Source organism: Dipodomys merriami, unplaced genomic scaffold (assembly GCF_024711535.1).
Source record: "Dipodomys merriami isolate MVZ:Mamm:240054 unplaced genomic scaffold, mDipMer1.0.p SCAF_385, whole genome shotgun sequence".
NCBI classification, from domain to species: domain Eukaryota; kingdom Metazoa; phylum Chordata; class Mammalia; order Rodentia; family Heteromyidae; genus Dipodomys; species Dipodomys merriami.
The window spans coordinates 536,284-559,456 of NW_027205437.1; the positions used below are offsets into that span (position 1 = coordinate 536,284).

At 44.9% G+C, this 23,173-nt stretch overlaps 1 pseudogene; it reads right to left on the bottom strand.

Moving 5' to 3' along the window:
* Positions 1-21,297, bottom strand: part of LOC138805100 (MTRF1L release factor glutamine methyltransferase-like) — a 418,978-nt pseudogene extending 397,681 nt beyond the window's left edge.
* Between the last annotated feature and the right edge of the window lie 1,876 nt (positions 21,298-23,173).

Consider the following 23,173-nt stretch of genomic DNA (forward strand, 5'->3'; position numbering starts at 1 on the left):
TTCTATGTTTGTTATGTAGCTCTACATATTCAGAATGACATGATTTTCCTATTCGTAAATGTCTAAACTCTGGGATTTTTCCTTCATCAATATAAATTGTCTCATGAGGTTTTTGTGAAAGCTCCAGTAACCAGTGTGGGATGTTTGCTTCATCAATATAAATTATCTCATGAGGTTTTTGTGAAGGCTCCAGTAACCAGTGTGGTCAAAAATATTTCCTAAATTCTAAATTTTAAATCTAATCATTTTTAGCCTTTGATTTTATCAGTTATTGTCTCTTCAGAGCAACTAAAATAAATACTAACTTTTAAACATTTCACTCACATTGTAAATAATATTCACGTGGGTCAAACAGAGACTAATCATTTCAAACTCACCATATTTGATGATCTCAGTGTGAAGAATGTAGAGAGTATAAGAATCTTATACTCAATAATATTTTTGGTAAAATTAAATTAAATTATATATCTAGATTTCTAAATTGGAGGTAAATCACATGGAAATAAGAAAATAATACAAAAATGATTACTTTGGGATCATTTTCTTCTTAATTTTTTTATTGTGAAAATATTGTACAGAGGGGTTACAATTATATGGGCAAGCCCTCTCCCACTTGAGCCACAGCGGTACTTCAGGCTTTTTTCTGGTAATGTGGTACTGAGAAATCAAGACCAGGGTTTCATATATGCAAAGAACTCTACCCCTAAGGCACATTTCCAGCCCTCTACTTCAGGTTTGTTAGTTTGTTTATGTCTTTTTGTTGTTGTTGTTGTCAGTTGTAGGAGTTGAAATCTAGGCCTGGGTTCTTCAGCTAAAGTCGTGTGCCCTACCACTTGAGGCACAGGTCCACTTCAGGTTTTCTGGTGGTTCATTGGAGCTAAATGTCTCAAGGACTTTCCTGCCCATGATCTTCAGATCTCATCCTCTTGAGTAGCTAGGATGACAGGCATGAGCCACAAGCACCCAGCTTCCACTTCAGGTTTCTTAGTGGTGAATTGGAGATAATAGTATCATGGGACCTTTTGTGTCCGGAATAGTTTAGAACCCAGGTCCACAGATTTCAGCTTCCTGAGAAGGCAGGATGATAGTCCTCAGCTATAGACCCCTAGGTCATGGCACTCTGTTGCAAGGGGGTCCTTGGCTCCACATGGTAGAGTGTTGGCCATGAGCACAAGAGGTAAGGGTCAGCACCTCTGCCCTGAGTTCAAGATTCATGACTGAGGAAAAACAAAACAATTGTCTGCAAGAGACAACTCACCGACTCTTTAGTAATACATAATTTTGTCCCTGCCAGGGGACATATCTGGGCCTCAATATTCGTGTCTTCATAATCATCTCAGTTGTGGAGCTCTTACAAGGACCAGATGAAAGAATGCACCCTATGAAGGACACAGCACATAGCACTCTTTGAAGGACTCAGCCCACAGCATCATGTGATAGACTCAGCACACTGAACCCTGTGAAGGACTCAGCACATAACTCTATTCCACAAGCTGTCATTAGAATTAGGGTGCTTTCATCAGTATCACCATTCTTTGAGGAACATTTTATAAGCCACACAAGTTCACATCTAATGGTTTATTGGGGTGGGTTTTTGGGGGGTTATACATGGGAGTTGTACTCTATGCATAGGGATACTGTTCAAATAACATTTGCTCAAAGCTAGAAATCTACCTCTTTGAGCCACATTTCCAGGATTCTCACAGACTTCCTGACAGGGCTGGGTTTTAAAGCCCCCAAGCAGCCAGGATGATGGGGGTAAACCAGCAGTGTCTGGTTTCTTGGAGCTGGGTTGCAGCAGTTTACATCTGGCTGTCAGGTTAAGTGGCAACTGTCAGCACCAGACTCCTAGCTTGCTCTGTGATGAGGTATTTGAAGTCCTAGCCTTCTATAGTTGCAGTTAGAACATTCTACCTTTTTTTGGCAGCAGTCCTGGGGTTTCAGTAAGGGCTTAGACACCGTCATTAAGTGTTTGTGCTCCAGGCTAGCACTCAATTGATTGAATGACAGCAGAACTTCTGGGTTTTCTGTTTATATGGCACTGAGGAATTGAACCCAGGGCTTCCTGCTTACTAGGGAAGCACTCAACCATCGAGCCCCATGACTGAATGAGGTATAAGTAGGTAGACATTGCTGTATATAAATATTATGTACACAAAAAGAGACATCCCTATATTATTAACATAGATATTACTGCCAATTATTAGATATTAAATTATGTCTCCACTTAATGATGTGTGCCAGTTGAAAAATTAATAAAGCATCAATTATAATTACTCAATATCCTGTTATTATTTATCATATATGTACATATATACATACATATATTTATATACTTTATAGAATAAGACAGATGTCTATATATAATTAAATATACATCATGTGTCACTACCAATTATTAGGTATTTAATAATGACTCCATGCAATTTTTATTCTGTTAGTGCTTAATAAAATATTAATAAAACTTAATACACATCCTATAATTATTATGTCTCATTTTATCTAGAATGATTCACTAATTCAACCCTTCATCATTTATGGTAGTGACAATTATTCCACCTATGACATTTATTACATTTATGACATCCTATTACATAGCATATAGAGTTGCATCCGAATTATACATCCTACCTGACACCGAGGACTTTTGAAGAAAAAAAAAATGTGTCATGTTCGGCTTCTCACTCCAAGAATACATTTTTGGCAGTGCTGGGATCTAAACTCAGGGCTTAGAAATTCATGAATGGGTAATTTTCAGCCCAGCAGCCTCTAGCCAATTCAGCTCCTAGGCAGTTCCCAGGCCCTGAGATGGAGCCCCATATTTTGACTCCATATTGTGCCTAGTGTAGTTATTCATTTTATTTTTGTTTTATTCATCTATTTACCATTTATTTTATTGACTGTTATTACACATGGAATATTGATTACATTTATTACAGAGATTATAGATTTGCCTATGTATGAAACTTCATACCTGATACTCAGGACTTTCACAGCAAAGGAAAACATGTGTCACCATAGGCTTCTTACTCCACGATTCAATTTTTGGGAGTGCTGGCATCTGAACTTACAGCCTACAAGGCTCAATGCATGAATGGGTGACTGTCAGCACACCAACCTGGTGAATATTTAGCTGACAAGTAGTTCCCAGCACCTGAGATCGAGCTCCAGGGGTTGAGAAAATGAGAACAGATTGACATGCAGATGGTAGTACACAAATAAATATAGATCTTTATAGAATGCCAGAAATGTCTATACAATAATCAATTATATATGCTACATTCCGACCAATTCGTGGGTATTTATTATGCCTCCATGTAATTAATATTGTTTTCATCCTTAATGAATTATTAATTAAATCAACCACTGTCCTGGAATTATTGTGTCCATGTAATTAAAAGTATTCTTTTAATGTGTCAAAAATCTTCAGTAATATCCACCAGCCTCCTAAAATCACTCTAATTTTATAATAGTATCTTTCAGGAACAACTAATTCAACCTTGACATTCATAACCTTCCATTGGTATTCCTATGAATAGGAACAAGACTCTTAGGATCTCCCACCATTGGTAAAGGTCAGGACCGCGCTTCAAACCCAGGGCCTATTTTGTCCTGTTGGCCAATGGCTTCCCTGGAATCCCACCAGCCTTCAGCAATGCCAGGTTACCAGCACTTTTCATGTCAGTCAAACCCAGGAAGGTCACCTTGCAAAGAAAACAAATGTAAAACCAGCAGCTATTTGGAAGTTGCTGGGTTTTTTTTTTTTTTACCTGTTTTGTTTTATTTTATTTTTTCCTGTCAGCCTTTGGGCCCGGAATCCAGGTTCGGCTGTGGGTCCAATGGCTGCACCATAGCCTAGAGTGATCAAAGCTCAGGCAGAGTTGACGCGACCTGAGTTCAAGCCCTGTCTTTGACAAAATAAAAATACATACAAAAATACATACATACATTTAAAATATTTTTAAATTTTTGAGGCTCCTTGGTTTGGAATTCATGCCAATTTTTTTCTGCCAGGCCTGGGATTTGAACTCAGTGTTGGGTAAATCTGCAGCATAGTGGGGTAAGGGGAAGCTCACCGTGCTGGAAGACAAGAAAGACAGGCTCCCAGGGCCTGACTTCAAGTCCTACCACTTGTACACATTTTAAATACATGAATTATATTTACATACACATGTTTACTGCATATTTCAATTAGTGTATTTATTCATTTTATTTTGTGTTATATTTATGTATTATGTATTTTAGTGAGTATGATTACACATATAATATTTTTTACATCCTATTACATAGGGCATAGTTTTGTGTATGTATTATGCATCATTCCTGAGACCCAGGACTTTCACTGATAAGGAAAATAAGTAGGACAGTTGGCTTCTTCCACAAGGATTAAGTTTTTGGCAGTTCTGTGATTTGAACACCAGGCCTAGAAGGCCCAATTCATGAATGGGTCAATGTTATCCCACCAATCTGATGCAAATGAAGTTATCGGCAAATTTGAGGACTGGAGATCAAGCCCTGAGAGTGGCCAATATATAAACACATACATGTGTAGATTGCAGTGTGTTTGTATTTACATATGTATATGCATATATAAATGTATACAGAGACAGATAAACATTTATGTAGATTCTAGTGTATAACTCTATATAAAGAGTGATGTCTATATCTTATTTTCATATGTTCTATTGCTACCAATTATTTGGTCTAAAATTATGCCTCCATTAATTAATCACAGAAGAAGACTTAATAAATTATTAAATTAATCAATGACCTGTATTTATTGCATACAATCTTATATTAGAATGACTAGCTAAGTAGTAATTCAATTAGTACATTTCAAACATTCTATTAGTGTTCCTATACATAGGAATGAGTTTTCTAGGATCTTCAGTAGTGTGTAGGTGCCATTCCCAGGATCCAACTCAGGACCTAGGTGTGTGAATTAGGCTCGGGCTTCACTGACAGCCCACCAGCATTCAGCCAGGCAAGGTCACGTTCAATTTTCAAGCTGAGTCATTGAGACCCAAGCCGGTCAAGTTCAAAGGAAACAAAGGTAAAACGGTTGTGTAAAACTTCCTGGTTTTTTTCCTTCTCCATTTGTGTTGATTTGATGTTTTTATGCCAGTGTTGGGAGTGGAACTCAGACCCTAGGATCCCTGGATCATCTGTGGGTGTAAAAGCAGCACCCCAGCCTAGGGTAATCATAGTTTAAGACACAATAAAATGCTTCCTTTAGCAATAAGAGCTCACAGAAAATGTCTAGGCTAACATTTCAAGCCTCAGGACCTGCCACACAAAAATAGAGCCAGTAACTCCATGTGTCTATGTATGCATGCATGCATTTCTATTGGTGAACATCCAGAGTATCTCTGAAGAAAGGCACCCAGCTAGGAAATTTGCTTTGAATATAATGATTTCATAGTACAGAGAGTGCTTTCAAGACAGTGCATGTTCGGGGCTCCCCTCACTGTTCCCGGTGTAGCCTACGTGTTTCCCCACACCTCAAGCTGCTGGAGGAAGTCTGCCTCATTGTTGGAACAGGCAGACAAAAAACCTCTCTCCTGTACAACTGTGTAACAAACAATTCATCCAGGGGCAATTAGTGAGGATGAATGTGGGTGGGCTCTGAAGTCCAGGAGATAAAGGCCTCTTTGTACCCCAAGCTCTTTATCTCCCCAGGGCTCTGTTTTGACAGGAAGCCTTCATTAGTGTCACCTTCCATGGCAGGCCAAGTTCCTTGTACTTATCCTGTCTTTGTTAGACTATGTCCCATTGTTGAAACAAACTGCTACAATTAATTCAAGAGTCCTTCTGGCAGACAACTGGGGAGCTGAACCTAATGAAATGATTCACCATTGGCAATGGTGCCTCACTTGGTTTCCAGAAGCTTGGTAAATCTAAGTACATGTGTAATATCACAATGCTTCCAGTCATCTAGGGCTGGTGAAGCTCATCAAGTTTTGAAACATTTGACCTCTCCTAGTTGGGCCCTGGATGGCTAGGTTTTGAGGTTGAGCACAGGGCCAGGGTGCTGACCATAAGCTCAGAGCAGAAGCTCTTTGCATTACCATTTGGTGTCACAGTTTCATTTCTGGTATCCTTATCTGTGTGTGTGTGTGTGTGTGTGTGTGTGTGTGTGTGTGTGTGTGTGTGTGTGTGTGTGTGTGTGTGTGTGTGCACGCACACCCGTCCTGGAGATTGAACTCAGGACCTGAGCACTGTACATGAGTTTCTCCTGTATGAGGATAGCACTCTACCACTTGAACCACAGAGCCCCTTCAGGCTTTTTTCCCCCTAGGGATGTGGTACTGAGGATTCTAACCCAGGGTTTCATATATGCAAGGCACTCTACCCCTAAAACACATTCCCAGCACTCCACTTCAGTTTTCTTGCTTTATTTTCTTGTAAGTAGAAGGAGTTGAAGTCTGGGCCTGGGTGCTGTCTCTGAGCTCTTCAGCTCAAATCTAGAACACTACTACTTGAGCTACAATGTCCCTTCAGCTTTCTGGTGTTTCATTGGAGATAACCATCTCAAGGAATCTCCTGCCCAGGCTGGCTTTGGACCCTGATCCTCAGCTCTCAGGCTCCTGAGTAGCTAGGATGAGAGGTGCAACTCACCGGTTCCCAGCTTCCACTTTAAGTTTCTAAGTGGTAAATAGGAGATAATAGTCTCATGGGACCTTTTGTGTCTGGGATAATGTTGAACCCAGATTGTTAGATCTCAGCTTCCTGAGTAGGCAAGATGACAGACCTCAGCTACAGATGCCAAGGGTCGTTGGCTCCACGTGATAGGACACTAGCCATGAAACCAACAGGGAAGGGTCAGTGCCTAGGCCCTGAGTTCAACATTTACAACCGGAAAAAATAAACCAAGACAATTGTCTGCAGGGGACAACTCATTAGAGTTCAGAACATCCAAAATTTTGGCCCTGACATGGGACATATTTGAGCCTCAACTTTCTCATATGCACAATCATCTTACATGTGGAGCTCTTACAAGGACCAGGTGAAAGAATGCACCCCATGAAGGACTCAACACATAACACCTCATGAAGGACTAATCACATAGCTCTATCCCACAAGCTGTCATTAGAATTAGGGTGTTTTCATCAGTATCACCTTTTTTTTTTCAGAAACACATCACAAACTGCACAAAGTTCACATCTAATGGTTTAATGGGGTGAGGTTTTTTAGGAGGAAGTTAGCCATGAAGATTGCACTAGAAGGTTGGGGCTACTGCCCGAAGATTTTAGCTCAAGGCCAGAGCTCTTACACTTTGAGCAACAGCTTAGAGTTTCACAGACTTCCTGCCAGGGCTGGGTTTTAAAACCACAGTGCGATGGACCAGCTCGGCCGGAGCACTGGGACCGACGGGACAGGGATCTCGGGATAGGTGGGCAAAGGAGTCGGCGAAGTGACAAACAGACATAGACTCAAAAGAGTTGCATCTGAGTGTATCTTTATTGAGGAGAATTAACCTTTTTATTCAGTGTGTGATTGTGACATAGATTCTTTGTTTATTTAAGCACGTAATCAATTTTTTAAAGGCAAAGCATTGATGAATTACATGAAAATTAATGACTATCCCACCAACTGTTTAAGCTAAGTGGTGCGAAACAAGCCTAGCATATTGTTTAATAGAATACGTCATCTATTCAGGCTTTTTTGTGTTTAATAATTAACAAACCTAAGACAGGGCTGTACTTACATTATACTCTTTTTAATTTTATCCAACTAATTTCATCTTTATAAGCTCCTGTATAAGGAAATGGTTCTTGGTTGGTTGAGGAAATATGTCACTAACTTTATATTTTGTGTGAAAACACCATCTATTCCCTATAACGTAAGTTGGACTAAACTTAATCATAACTGTTGGGAGAATCTTTCTTTTTCTTTTATAATCAGAGGACCTTTCTTTTTAGAACTCTCTAAACTACTGGGATAACTCTTTCTAACTTAGTTTAGTTCATTGATTTTGTCTGTTAGACATATCTAGAAATTTTAAGTCTTTATATTTACTATTTGTGAGCTGCAAAACCGCTTGTGAAGTTGTAGGAGTATCTGGAGGCAACGTCACATCAGATGATAGATTGATTGGGGGATTGCCCACATTTAATCTTTGGCCTTAGTCTTTATTACTTAGAGAAGCCATCTCTATTGGACTGGAAAAATACAACATGCTCTGTTCACGGATCAATAGAAAAATAGTCAAAACGAGAATAAAGGCAACGAATGTACAGCCAAGAAGAATATAGTAAGAATAAAGGTAGAGGCTATAAAGGTGCAGCCAAGTGTATGGGAAGCCTTGAGCCAACACCCCCTTCCTGGGGCATGCTTCCTTGAAGCTCTTTGTCCAACACAATCTCTCAGGCAGACTCCGCAGAAGGTGGCGTGGCACCCACTGGTTACAGAAAGATGTCCACTCAGCTGGAAATACCAGGAACCACTGGAAGTGAAGAAACTTAAGTGTTTGACCTTGTTTCTCTGGCCAGAGACTATTCATTGAACTTGCAGTCCCTTATTCTGTTGTCGAGGTCAAATCAGAAGCCATCTATCCACCACAGGCAGCTTTATGGAAGTGCTCCGCCCACCTGCCCTGGCTTCTCTTTGCTGAACCCAGCTAAGGACTCCTTGCAGACACATCTTCATGGCTGCTTTGCCTGCTGTGATCTCTGCTCCTTTCCAAACGCTTGCTTCGGCAGCTTCCTCTCCATTGTGCCTCTGGAACTGGGTTCCCATGGTGGTTGGATACTGAGCTGCTTGTTAGAGGAGGAAACAAGAGTTGTTGTATACAATGGCAGGCCTGAATTGGCCTGGAGGCAGGACAGACGCTCTCCCAGGTGGGACTTGTCAGGGCACAGGGCAGGCATCCTGCCACTGGGCCCTGGGTCACTGTGGTGAGCAGCAGTCACACTGGAATGTCTCTTTCTCAGAGAACAACGGGTTAAGTCTGACCAGATTGTCGTTTTTAGGGAATCCACTTCTCCACCAACTCCTGGGGGATGCCTGGGGCTTGAGTCTATGTCAGGCTCCACTCCTGTCCAGAACCTTTCATTCCAAAAGTTTCAACCAAGTATATGTGGCGTGGCACACCAGTGTTAGATCTCAGCCCCGGAGTATCTTGGATGATAAGGATGAGTGAGCCAGCAGCATCTGGTTCCGTGGAGCTGGGTTGCAGCAGTTTACCTCTGGCTAAATCAGGTTAGATGGCAACTGTCAGCAACAGATTCCAAGCTTGCTCTGTGATGAGATATTTGCAGTCCTATCCTTATATAGTTGAGGTCAGAACATTCTTTTTTTTTTAATTTAATTTAATTTTATTTGTGAACATACTGTACAGAGGAGTTACAATTACATGGGCAGGATAATGCATACATTGCTTACCAAGCATTGCAGCCTCCTCCTTTGTTTACCCTTCACATCCCTTCCCAGCCGCCCCCCTCCCCGCCAATCCCAATCCTTCTCCTTCCCCCCTCTTCCCCGCCCCCCCGCACCGACGTTGTAAAGCTTGTTTTGGACATGACAACTTGTACTTCTCATTGTTGCAACAGGTCTACCTGTATCCTTAAACAACTGGTTTTTTCCCATCTCCTCCACAAGTTATACTGACATCAAATATAGTGAAAGCAAGGGTTATACTGTGGGGGAGGGACATACAAAGCAACAAAGAGATAATCTTATAAATGCGTTAGAAACATGCATGAAAGAAAAAAAAAACATTAAAATACACATCTAAGGGTTCATTTTCCTGACATCACATTATCTGACCTTTTCCGCTTGACTCCTACATATACTAGATATTACAAATAAGGGAAACCATGGGCCCTATGTTTCTTTGGGCCTGGCTTACTTCACTTAATATAATTTTTTCCAAGTTTTTCCATTTCCTAACAAATGGTGCAATGACATTCTTTCTGATGGGGGCATTTTTTTCTTTTTTGGTGCCAGTCTTGGGTCTTGAGTAAGGGTCTAGACACAGTCCCGAAGCTTTTATGCTCAAAGCTAGTGCTCAACTGCTTGAGCAACAGCACAACTTCCGGATTTTTCTGTGCATGTGGTAACCAGGAATCGAACCCAGGGCTTTGTACGTACTAGGGGAACAGTCTACTACAGAGCCCCAGGAGTAACAAGTATATAAACAGATAAATGTGTAGATTCGTAGATAGATAGGTAGATAGGTAGATAGATAGATGTATATGTATAAACTAAGAGAAATTCTATCTTATGAAATTGCATATTCGTTATTACTACTAATTATTGGCAACTAAATTATTCCTTCCTTGTTTAAGTATCATGATTGAATACATAATAAAGTATTAATTGAAAATCAGTCAATGTAATATAATTGTGTATAATATGAAAATCATGCACTACTAATTTGTTACTTTTATAACAATCCATTTGTATGGATGTATCATCAGAATGTATTTCTTAGAACCTCCCACCATTCATTAGTGACAGTTCCGGGATTAGAACTCCAGGCCCAAGTTGCCGGTTTTGGCTATGGCTTCCCTAATAGCCTGCCAAACATCAGCAATGCAAGGTGCACTTTCTGGGCCTTGTCATTTAGACCCAGGATGGTCACAATACCAAAGGAAAAAAAAAGTAAAATCCCTTTCTTGAACTTCTCAGTTTTATGCTTCTCCTTGTTTTTGTTTTTTATTTTTGCCAGCCCTGAGATTTGAACTCGGGTCCTAGGATCCCAGGGTTGGTTGTGGCAGAGGTGCCAAGACCTAAGTTAAAGCCCTGTGCTGGGCCAAAAAAGAAATAAATAATAATAATATGGCCCTGGCTTGGAATATGCACCATTTTTCTGGCAAGCCCTGGATTTAAACTCAGGGCCTGGGTAACTCTGTGACATTGTGGGTGAAGGAGAAGCTCACCATCCTTGAAGACAAGAAATTCAGACCAGTTCCCAGGGCATGGACTCAAGCCCCAGCACTTGGAAAAAATAATATTCATATATTGTATCTATTTACATACATGGGTTTACTGCATATGACCTTTATTACCCTTATTTATGTGGTATTATTACACATATAACACTTCATTTATTACATCATATCACCTAGATTATATTTGCATACGGATTATACATCATATTGAGACTCAGGACTTTCTCAGAGAAGGAAAAAAAATGTGTCAAAATTGGCCTCTTACTCCATGAATAAATTTTTGGCCATGCTGGGATTTCGACCCCCTGCCTGCAATGCCCAATCCATACATGGGGTCACAGTCTGAACACACCAGCCTCCAGCAAACTGAGATGCCAGGAAATTCTGAGGACCTTTGATCAAACCACAGTAGTGACCAATATATACATTGATAGATATGTATATGTGTATGTGTATATACATATATATATGTACACACACACACACACACACATATATATATTCCTTCCCATATTTATATATATATATATATATGAGAAGGAATGTGAGGATATTAATTTATATATATATGTATATTATTACCAATTATTTGTTATTATATTATGGCACCATTTAATGAAGTATCATGGTTGAATACATATAAAAGCATTAATTAAAAATTAGTTAATATTCTTCCATTAGAGGAATCATACCATGGTGCTCAAATGGAAGATATAAATCCAATAATATTTGTGTGGCATTCTAAAATAGAATCATGAATTAACTGCAAATTTAATTATTATTTTATAGCATTCCATTAGCATTCACATGAGTAGGAATGAATTTGTCAGGATCTCCCTCCATTTTTAGGTAGCAGTCCTAGCATTCGAACTCCAAGCTTGGGTAGCTTACTTTGAATGCAAACAATTAGAATGACACCATGAATATTTTAGATTGTCACTATTAAAAAAATAACAACAAGAAGAAAAGAAAGCCAGGTGTCATCAGCTCCTGCCTATAATCCTAGCTCCTCAGGAGGCTGAGAATGTAGAGAATGCCAATTTGAATTCAACCATGGCAGGAAAGTCGGTGACACTCTTATTTCTAACAGATCACAGGAAAAAAAATGAGTGGGATTGTGTTTCAAGTTGCAGAGTGTTACCCTTGAGCAAAAGGAGCTCAGGGACAGAGCATAGGCTCACAGTTCAACCCCAGACTTGCCTCCCCAGCCCCCCAACCCCGAATAAAAAAGGCAGCAGTAACTTCATGTCTCTGTGTATGAAAGGATGTTGTATGGATGATGGGCATTCAGCAGGTTGCCCATGCTCAGCCCACCCAACTTGGGCAAGCTGGGACAAGCCCTCAGAGTTCCTAGGCTGTAGGAGTGGTGGAAGGTTCTGGATCCATATTCTCTATCCCTAGACCTCTAGGGCCTGGTGGCTCTCACTCATTCATCATTCCTCATTGCCGAGTCAAAGACTGGTTCCAAATCTCGGCAAAGATATGAAATAGTCAGCAATTTCTATGCCTGAAGGGGTAAGCCAATAAATCTCACCCTCATAACTCCTGTTAAAATTCAGCCTTGGGCTGCAAATGTGGCTTAGTGGTAGAGTGCTTATCTAGCATGCACGAAGCCCTGAGTTCGATTCCTCAGTAATACAGAAACAGAAAACGACAAAAGTGGCATCATGGCTAGCCCTCAGGAAAAAAATCTAAGGAACATGCCCAGACCCTAAGTTCAAGCCCCAAGACTGGCAAAAAAAAAAGTGAGCCTGGTGAGACATATTCTTCTGGGACTCAAGAGGGCTGAGGTTATAGGTAAGAGATAGAGGGCAGCTACTTGTGGCTCACCCCTATAATCTCAGCTACTCAGGAGCCTGAGATCTGAGGATCATAATTACAAGTAGAAAATTCTATATGAGAAACTTTTCTCCAATTAAACACCCAGAAGTAGAGCTGTGTTTCAAGTAGTGGACTGTTAGCCTTGAGCAGAAAAGCTCAGGGATAGTGTCCATGCCATGAATTCAAACCCTAGGACTGGAAAACCCACACACACACATTCACACACACACATACACACACACACACACACACACACACACACACACACACACACACACACACCAAGATAGAGCATTTGCCAGTAAGCCTGCAAAAGTTCCACCTCTAGAGAGAGAAAGGAAGGAAAGACTTGCTCCAGGAGGTGATATAATCAGTGCCAAAATTCCACAGGATTTATAAGGTGTGGAACAGGACAGAGCCTCAGGCAGAAGGTACAGAATAGGCAAAAGTCCTGAGGTGTGGTATAGAGCAGGTGGTGTGGGTGGAATGAAGGTTCTGTGGCTTCAGAAAAGTCTGGCAGAGCATTCAAGGCTGGGTCAAGGTTTGTACTTGAGTCACAGGTTTGGAAGAGGGTGGAGTCCCAGAATGGGGCCCAGGGGGAAGATTAGCTTGGCTTTTCTCCATGGACCCCAGCCATTTCCTGTGGCTGGAAGTCTATTTTTCACAGCTCCTGACCCTTGGGCCTCCTTTGCATTGAGGAGTCAGGACAAATGCAGGGAAGAACACTTGCTTAAGAAAAGCTTCTGGGCTGGGAAGGTGGCTCAGTAGTAGAGCACTTGCCTTGCATCCATGAGGCTCTGGGTTCGATTCTTCAGCACCACAAAAGCAAAAAGAAAAAAAGCCAGAAGTGTCGATGTGGCTCAAGTGTTAGAGTGCTAGCCTTGAGATGAAGAGCTGAGGGACAGTGCCCAGGCCCATAGTTCAGGCCCCAGGACCAGAGATCCCCTCCAAAAAAAAAAAAAAGAAAGAAAAGAAAAGTTTCTACCCCAATGACACCATTAGCTCCCTCCCTTTAGCTACTCAGGAGACTGGGATCAGAGATCATGGACCAATGCCAGCTCAGGAAAGGTATGTTAGTGAGACTTTTCTTGCCAGTGAACTACCAAAAGCCAGAAATGGCACTGTTGCTCAAGTGGTAGAGTGCCAAACTTGAGGGAAAAACTTAAGTGACTGGAACTAGACCCTGAGTTCAAGGCCAGTAATGACATAGCAAAAAAAAGAAAAAGAAAAGAAAAGCTGTCAGGAGCTCCTAGTTCACTGTGGTGAATGGCCAGATCAGCTGGGCGCCAGTGACTCATGTCTGTCCCCCTAGCTCCACAGGAGGCCGAAATCTGAGGAGCTTGGTTGAAAGCCAGCCCTGGCAGGAACGTCTGTGAGACTCTGATCTCCAAGGAAGCACCAGCAAACTGAAAGAGGCACTGTGGCTCAAGTGATAAGCTGAAGAGCTGAGGGGATAGCACCCAGACTCAGAGTTCCAGTCCCATGACCAACTCCCCTGGCCTGCTTGGAACTCACTCTTTGGCTCTAGCCAGAGTATTTTCCAGTGGGCCCCTGAGTTTCTCCCAATGTCTAGGTGTCCTACAAGTCTTGAGAGCAGCCCATTTGGAAGCCTTTGCTACAGAGCAGGCCACATTATCAGAGAAGTTTCCAGCCTTGGGGAACCGAGGTCATTGGCTGGGTCATCAGAATGGCATCTGTCATGGGTGCAGTGTGGATCTGAGCAGTAAATCCACTTCTCAGACCACGGGTTTGGGGCAAGGAGGGCCAGAAGTTGCAACTGGCATGGCAGGGAACAGCCGCTCAAACGGGTATCCCAAGAGTGCGACTCTGTCAGGCACACTTCCACTGGGTGTTGAGTTGGGCTCATGAAAGTCTTGTGGGCTCACAAATCCACAGCCAGCTAGCTGGCTGCTGCTCGTAGCAGTCCTATCTCAGGAGTCCCAGGGCTCGGATCCCTGCTTTCCTCACCAGTGCTCAGGGGCAGATGAAGGTCTGCAAATGGGGGGCAACTACAAAGTTGCATCCACGGTGTCCTTTCCCTTGGTCCTGTGGCCCCATGGATGGTGGAGCTCAGGAGCTCTTGGCTCCCACTCATCATCCTGGCTATTCGGGAGTCTGAGGTCTGATGGTCGTGACTCAGAGCCAGCCCGGGCGGGAAAGTCCGTGAGATTCTTATCTCCCATATACCACCTGTCCCGCCCCCAACCCACACACAAAAAAGCCAGATGTGGTGCTGTGGCTCAAGTGGTAGAGCCTCAGCCTTGAACAAAAGAAGCTCAGGGATAACACCTGAATCCAAGCCCTAGGACTCACACAATCATAATAAATGAACAGTGTACACATTTTATCTGACTACCAAGAAAGATGAATTCAGTCTTTGATCTGGCTGGTATTTTTAGCCAAAGTTAAGGGGCTTCTCTTGATGTTCCCCTACACCTCTCCTTCTCTCCTTTATCTGTCCAGCCTTCGGTTGTAGGACAGAATTCGGATCATACCCCTGGATGTGACCTTAAGTACCCTCCCCCATCCACCTTCCTTGGGGTCAGGATACTGGATGCACTTCCTGCTGGGAGGATGAGGCACTGCAGAGAGGAGGGTAGGTATCCCCGACACTTACACACACACACACACACACACACACACACACACACACACACACACACACACACACACACACACACACACATACCCTAAGGCCAACTCAAACTAGCCTTTTCCAAAGACACTTTAGTGACACAGCTCCTGATCCACAGCCCACATCCAGAATGAGAAGGCCACCTTGGGTTCCAGCCACATGGGGATGATGGGCCATCTCTTCCAGCACCCATTCAAACAGTTCCAGTTCCAGAGAGAGAGAAAGAGGAGAGAGAGAGAGAGAGAGAGAGAGAGAGAGAGAGAGAGAGAGAGAGAGAGAGAGAGAGAATGAGACAGACAGACAGAGAGGCAGAGACAGCGAGAGACAGAGACAGAGAGGGAGAGGGAGAGGGAGAGGGAGAGAGAGAGAGGGCCAGAATTACACTTAAGCCAGTTGCTGGTGACTCAGGCCTATAATCCTAACTACACAGGAGGCTGAGATGTGAAGATCATGGTTCATGGGTGGCCAGGGCAGAAACATCTGTGAGACTCTTATCCTCAAAGAACCTCAAGAAAAATGGAAAAGTCATTGGGTCTCATGAGGTAGAGCGCTAGCCTTGACCTGAGGAACTTGGGGACAGCATCCAGGCCCAGAATTCAAACCCCACGAATGACAAGAAGTGGACTTGTCACCACAAGAAGTGGACTGAATAACACCCACTGTCCTAAGGAGAAAGGCAGAGAAGTCAGGCTGAGCTTCCTGTCAGCTGGGGGTTATGAGTAGTTCACCCAGCTTCTCCTTCCTCATGGGTATAGAGTAATGATTAAAGAGCCATATTTTGTTTCATAATCCCACACGTGTTGCATGATTAATAACAGGCCCCATCTGAGCCCTTTCCGAGTAACTTCCTGTCATATGCTCACAGAATTGCTGACAACCGTATCTGACAGCCGCGCCATTTGTGGCTGGCCCTGCTCAGGAGATCCCTCTGTATAAGTTCCTTATTTTTCTCACAACTCTCCCGTGAGGAGACTGAGGTCCGATGGTTGACGTCCAACCCAGAGCTTCACCTGGGTTCAAGAATCAGCTGCCGAGGACTAAGAGTTTGGGACAATCCATCGAAACCAATGACTGAGCATGGCACTAATGCCTACCATCCCAACCTGCCCCCCCCAACACACATCCACAGTCCTTTGCAGGAAAAGATATTGTACTTTCTTTTTGTTGGTTGTGACGCTTGAACTTTGGGCCTGGGTGCTGTTCTGGAGCTCCTCAGCTCAAGGCCAGCACTCTACTACTTGAGCCACAACACCACTTCTGGTTTTCTGGTGCTTTGTTGGAGAGAAGAGTCTGAGGGTCTTTCCTGCCCAAGTTTGCTTTGAACCGTAATCTTCAGATCTCAGCTCCTGAGTCCTTAGAATGACAGCCATTAGCCACTGGCACCCGGCCAAAGATGCTTTTCCATTCCTGTCATCCTATCCCCTCAGGAGGCTGAGATCTGTTGCCTGCAGTTGGATGCCACCCTTGGCAGCAAAGTCCATGAGCACTCTTATCTCCATTTAAATACCCAAAAACCTTGCAAGTGGAGCTGTGGCTCAAATGGCAGAGGGCTAGCTTTGAGCATAAAACAACAGATGACACCCAGGCCCTAGTTTTAAGCTTTTTCTAGCACAGACCCACCCAAGAAAGGGAAGCAGGTGTGCACATAGGAGCTCAAAGCTCACAAATAATACTCAAGACTCACAGAATAGATTCCATCCTGCTCTGATTGTCTGGATTCTATGTCCTAGATCACAGTAGTCTTAGATGGGACTGACCAGGCACCAAGTCAGGATGGTCAAGTACAATCTCATACTGAGGATCCCGTGACCTCATCAAGGACTCAAGATTGTCCCGACTGCCTCGACCAGAAAGGAAGACGCAACACCGAGCTCTTCTCTCTGCAGTTTATTCAGGACCTTTGAGTAATCTTCTGACCCCAACCATGGGGAGAATTTCCCACAGCCTTAAGTACCCGCTGGGTAGCCAACCCTGATACGCCACTTGGGAACCACCAATAGGTTCAGGTGCGCGGAAGCAAGTCAGATTCTTTGCCTTAGCCATATAAGGAGTTGTTTACCACAGAGAGCACTTGCCATCGGGAAGTTGGAGGGCGGAAGCTGGCGCCATCTTTCAGGTGCGGCAGCAAGCAGCTCTCTACAGTTCCCCCTTTTTTATTTCGCAACAGGCAAGAGTAGAGGTCTGATCTCTGTGGAAGAAATTTGGGACATTGTACTGATCTTCACTCAGGTGTTATCCACTCGAATCATTACCAGACCAGTCTGATACCTTTTTACAGAGGTGGGACTTAGGGTATCAACCCACATGCAATCAGACATGCTCTTCTTGGGGCCCACAACCTCAGAGGACCCCAAGTGAAGTGCTCAAGCCTCGCATCCTGTGCTCAAAAAAGGCCAGTCTTATCAAGCCATACATGGGGGGACTGTCTTGCTCCAATGGCTGTAAAGGCTTGGATAATCATGGCTGCACTGCGACGCTGAGAAACTCTAATTTGGCAAATGCACCACAGACATAACAAGGAGGCTAATAACAGGAGGCCTGTCAGGGCTCCCAAACCCGCCCACTCCTTAAGATGATTCATAGCAGTGGAGATCCATGAAGATAACCCCTCCGCCAATCCGGCATCCAATCAGGTCGAGTTCACCATGACAATGGCAACCCTGAACTGTTCCATCAGGCTGTGGAACTCCCCAGTTCAATTACCTAAAAGATAACTAGACAACTGTTTAGACAACTTTGCAGCATTTTTTGAATAGGTCTTTTCCTGGGCCTGAACTCTGGGCCTGGGCACTGTCCCTCAGCTCTTCAGCTCAAGGCCAGCGCTCTACCACTTGAGCCACAGTGCCACTTCCGGCTTTTTTCATTTTGATTATGTGGTGCTGAGGAATCAAGCCCAGGGCCTCAGACATGCAAGGCAAGTGCTCTACCACTGAGTCACCTTCCCAGCCCCTTACTTTCCCAGCCCCCTACTTTCCCAGCCCCTTCCGATCTTTCTTCCTGCAGCATTTCTAGGGCCGCCTGACCATTCTCCACCGCCTCACTGCAGCGCTGGTCCTCAAGACAGCCTCTTATTAGTTTCCATATTGGTCTCACTCCACTCTTAAGCGTTCCTTGTTCAGAGGCAAAATCTAGGTCCCTCCCTAGTTTCTCCCAAGAGGCCACCGTGAGACTTCCGGAGACAGTGAACCCCGGGGCAATGATGTCACATTCATCCAAAAATCTCTCTAAAGTTCTCGTTTCTACTTTTAACTTCTTTGAGTGCAGCAGCTCATTGAGAGCCAAAAAAATTGGGTGCGAAGAAGAAGCGCCCATGTTTTAAAAATCTTAACCTGGTAAACAATCTTTTACTGTCACTTTTGGCTACTCTATTGACTAGCCCCCGGTTCTCGCTCTCTCTTTATCTACCGAGAAGAGCAAAAATCCCCCCGCTCTTGTCGCGGATTCCCCCTTTACCTGGGAACTTACCCCCGCTATTGTCTTGGATTTCCCCTTTACCTGGGAACTTACTGGTGCACCACCCTGACCACAGAGAGTTCTGAGTCCCCGTTGGGGTTATGGCTGAATCCCCGTACGGGCCACCACCTGTCCCGACCACCTCGACCAGCAAGGAAGACAAGACACCGAGCTCTTCTCTCTGCAGTTTATTCAGGACCTTTGAGTAATCTTCTGACCCCAACCCCGGGGAGAATTTCCCACAGCCTTAAGTACCCGCTGGGTAGCCAACCCTGATACGCCTCTTGGGAACCACCAATAGGTTCAGGTGCACAGAAGCAAGCCAGATTCTTTGCCTTAGCCATATAAGGAGTTGTTTACCACAGAGAGCACTCGCCATCGGAAAGGCGGAGGGCGGAAGCCAGCGCCATCTTTCAGGTATGGCTGCACACAACTCTCTACACAAGATCTCACTGTCCTGCATCGACACTGGGCAGGCAAGTGAGGTCTAGTTATCCAACCACAAGTTATGGGAATGAAAGGATTTCTTGGCCAAGGGATGCAGACTGGAGGGCTCTCGGTCTCTCTCTCTAAGGAGGGAGAAAACGGCCGATCCATCCCAGGAATGTTCCTGGGTTGTGAGTATCCTCAATCAAACAACACTGCTCAGAGTCAGTGCCTCTGTTTTTTGCACCAGCCTCTACCCAGCCCTGCCTCACTTACAATCGGCCCTCTCTGAATGCCAGATCTGCCATCTGGACTAAAGGCTGAGCCAGCAAAGTGACCCACCTCTGCCTCTGAGAATGGCAGTCACAGGGCCCTAGAGTCCCCTAGAGGAAGTCTCGGGGCAACAAGGTCTAACTCCAGCCCTCATTCTCTGGCTGTCCTGTGCCATTGGCACACTCACGTCTGTCTCTGGTCAAGGAATGAACACCGGGGGTGTCATCTTCAGATAGAGCCAGCAATAATCCCAGTCCCCAAGGTTGTACCGCACAGGCATCCTGCAGTGGATGACAGCCAGCTTGTCAATAGTGAAACCAAAGTGCCAGGATTTTTAACAGCCATGTGGCTCGGTCGAAGGCTCTATCACTGATGGTCTAGGTTGTCAGGTGAGGTCATGGCTCCAATGGCCTGACACACCTGACCTGGGATGGTCCTCCCTCTTCATCTTCCTGTTTATACATTGCCCCCCTCCTCTTGACACTCCCTCAGCCTATACCTCCCTATTCCTTGGACACTTTCTTCTTATCTGACCAGAAAATAAACTCGGAGGGCCTGCGGAGACTGAAATTTGGTGACACATCCTGAGCCCTAAGGTCTACCCGAGGCTGTTTCCCTCTGCAGTCGGTGAACACACAGCTCCTGGATGTCATGAAGTTGCTGAGAGGTCAATGGCTTTGTCCTACATACTGGCTTTAGGCTCTGAAACTGTCCCCACAGTGAATGGTTGGCTCCCTTGATCCAGGGACTCCAAACCAAGGCTTGCATGTTCCGTTCTTCCTTCCTTTCCTCCTTTTCTCCCTCCATCCTTCCCTCCTCTCTTTCTCTTTCCTTTCTTTGTGTCACTTCTGGGCCTTGAATTCAGATCCGGGTGCTGTCTCTGAGCCTTTTTACTCAAGGCCAACAGTCTAGAGTTTGAGCCACTCATCCATTTCTGGCATTTTTTTTTGGTTGTTTGTTGGAGATAAGAGTCTTACAGGTGGGCTGGGAAGGTGGTTCAGTGGTAGAGAGCTTGCCTTGCATGCTCAAGGCCCTGGGTTCGATTCCTCAGCACCACATAAGAAAAAAGAAAAAAGCCGGAACTGGTGCTGTGGCTCAAGTGGTAGAGCGCTAGCCTTGAGCTGAAGAGCTGAGGGACGGCACCCAGGCCCAGAGTTCAGGCCCCACGACCGGACGCCCCCCCCCCAAAAAAAAAGAGTCTTACAGGCTTTTCTGCCTGGGTATTAAGTCTCAGTCCTCCTATCTCAGCCTTCTAAGTAGCTAGGATGTCAGGTGTGAAGCACCGGCATCCAGCTCAAATCAAGATTTCTCCATGTGCTGTGGAACCGGCATTGGAACCTTTCATTGTCTATGACCGCCTGGACCTGGCACACACACTGTAACGGTTTGTTGGACAAATAAATGAGCATCTCTCTATGACAATATTACAGAAAACTCCCATCCAACTCAGGTAAGTATCCTGGGGGGTGGAAGGATTGGTGGGGGAGGTGTCAAAGCCTATGTAGTTCTACCACATTTCTCCTTCGTCCCTCGTCCTGCCCTCCTGGTGCCACCACACTTAACTGTTTTGGCTCTGAGGATGTGAGCCACGATGTACTCGCTGGATTCTGGGGCCTCTTGGATGCCTCTCTTCTCAAAGATCTTTGTCCAGCGGCTGACCCACACTTTGCCACTCATTTCCGCCCTCAGGTGTGAATGAGGTTGCCATGAGGTGAACACCTGGCTCAAGGGGCCTCCTCTTCTCCCCCTGGGGCCAGACAGGATGGTCCACCACATATGGCCCCCAAGTTTCATGTTGCAGAGAAAGGATGCTTGAGGCATCTGGGGTCTCTGGATCTCTCAGATTCCCGTGCAGGTGCTGGGAATCAACTCTGCTCACAGCTGGCAGGCTTGGGATGCGAGGTCACCGTCTCTGCTTCCCATGTTGTCCTTGAATGTGGTGGTCACACTAGAGAGAACCAGAGGAGGATCAGCAGCTGCTGGAGGAAGGCAGTCATGGTACGATATTCATGATAAGAGACGATCTGGCTTGGGAACTCTGCATGTGCTGCTTTGAACATCATAGTTTGGCAGCTGAAATCCTCCATCTAATTTGACCTATAATCCCAGTCATTAGTAGTAATTGCCAGCTTAAAGATAAAACCCTGGAAAAGCTGGCATGTCAGTTATCCCAATCAAACTTAAAGGCTTCCAAAGTTGAGGTGATGTGTCTGCTGTGCCAGCTCCATATGCTCTGGGCTCCTGGCCAGGACCTTCATTTCAATTGAGGCCTCAGACAGCTACTGAAGCTGCTTCCTCTCGTGCATGTCCTCGCTCCTCTCTGCTCTCTCTTTCTCTGTCTCTCTGTCTCTCTGTGTCTGTGTCTGTGTCTGTGTCTGTGTCTGTGTCTGTGTCTGTGTCTGTGTCTGTGTCTGTGTCTGTCTGTCTGTCTGTCTGTCTGTCTGTCTGTCTGTCTGTCTGTCTGTCTGTCTGTCTGTCTCTCTCTCTCTCTCTCTCTGTCTCTGCCTCCACTCCTCTTGTGGGCTGCTTAGCCCCTCCATGCATGCTTGCCTACGACTGAGAGACCCTGGCCACTGCTGCCACCACAGTGAGCCTCCTGGTCCATGCCTCCTCCTCCCCTGGGCCCCACCCCCTCCTCTCCTCAGCCCAGCCCCCCACCCTTGACTACAAGAGCAGCTCTGACTGGGCCCTAAGGCTTCCAGGCCATAGGAATTGCAACCTCACTTCAGCTCAGCACTCCATGCCAACCCTAACATTTGCCTGGGGGACCGAATCTCCCCTCAGCCCCACCTCTGGAGGAGACTCTCCTCCATTCTTCTCCACTCCACACATCAAGCAGGTGCACAGTGACCGCTGTGTGTGTGTGTGTGTCTCTGTGTGTGTGTGTGTGTGTGTGTGTGTGAGAGAGAGAGAGAGAGAGAGAGAGAGAGAGAGAGAGAGAGAGAGAGAGAGCGAGAGAGAGAGAGAGAGAGAGAGAGAGGGAGGGAGGGAGGGAGAGAGAGAGAGAGAGAGTGAGAGAGAGAGAGAGAGATTGTTGGGAATAACTACCTCAGAACATAGCACCTTTTGGGATGACTAAGCACACAGCACACTTCAAAAACCAGCACAAAGCACCCTGCTTAAAGGAATCATCACAGTGCACCCTTTGAAGGACTTAGCATATAGTAACCTTTGGGATGACTCAGCACACAGCTCCCTTTGAAGGAGGAAGTCCATAGCACACAGTGTATAGGACACAGTGCATGGCAGGCTTTGAAAAAACTCAGCACATAACGCTCTTTCCCAGAACTCAGCACATAGCACCCTGTGTGAAGACTCCACACACACACCACTCTGAATGGCTGAGTATGTAGCACCTTGTGTAAAACATTCATTGCACAGCACCCTTTGAAAAACTCAGCACATAACACAGTTTTGAAGGACTTACACATACCACCCTGTGAAAGGACTCAGCACACAGCACCATTTGAAGGACAGTACAGAGCAACCTGTGTAAAAGACTCGGCATACAGCACTCGAAAAACTCACCTTGTCCCACTCTTCTCAAGGATGCAGCACATTGCAACCATTGGAATGATTCAGCACACAGCCTCTTTTGAAGGACTCAGCAAATGTACCCTGTGTAAAGAACTCAGCCCACAGAACCCATTGAAAAATTCACCTGTCCCTC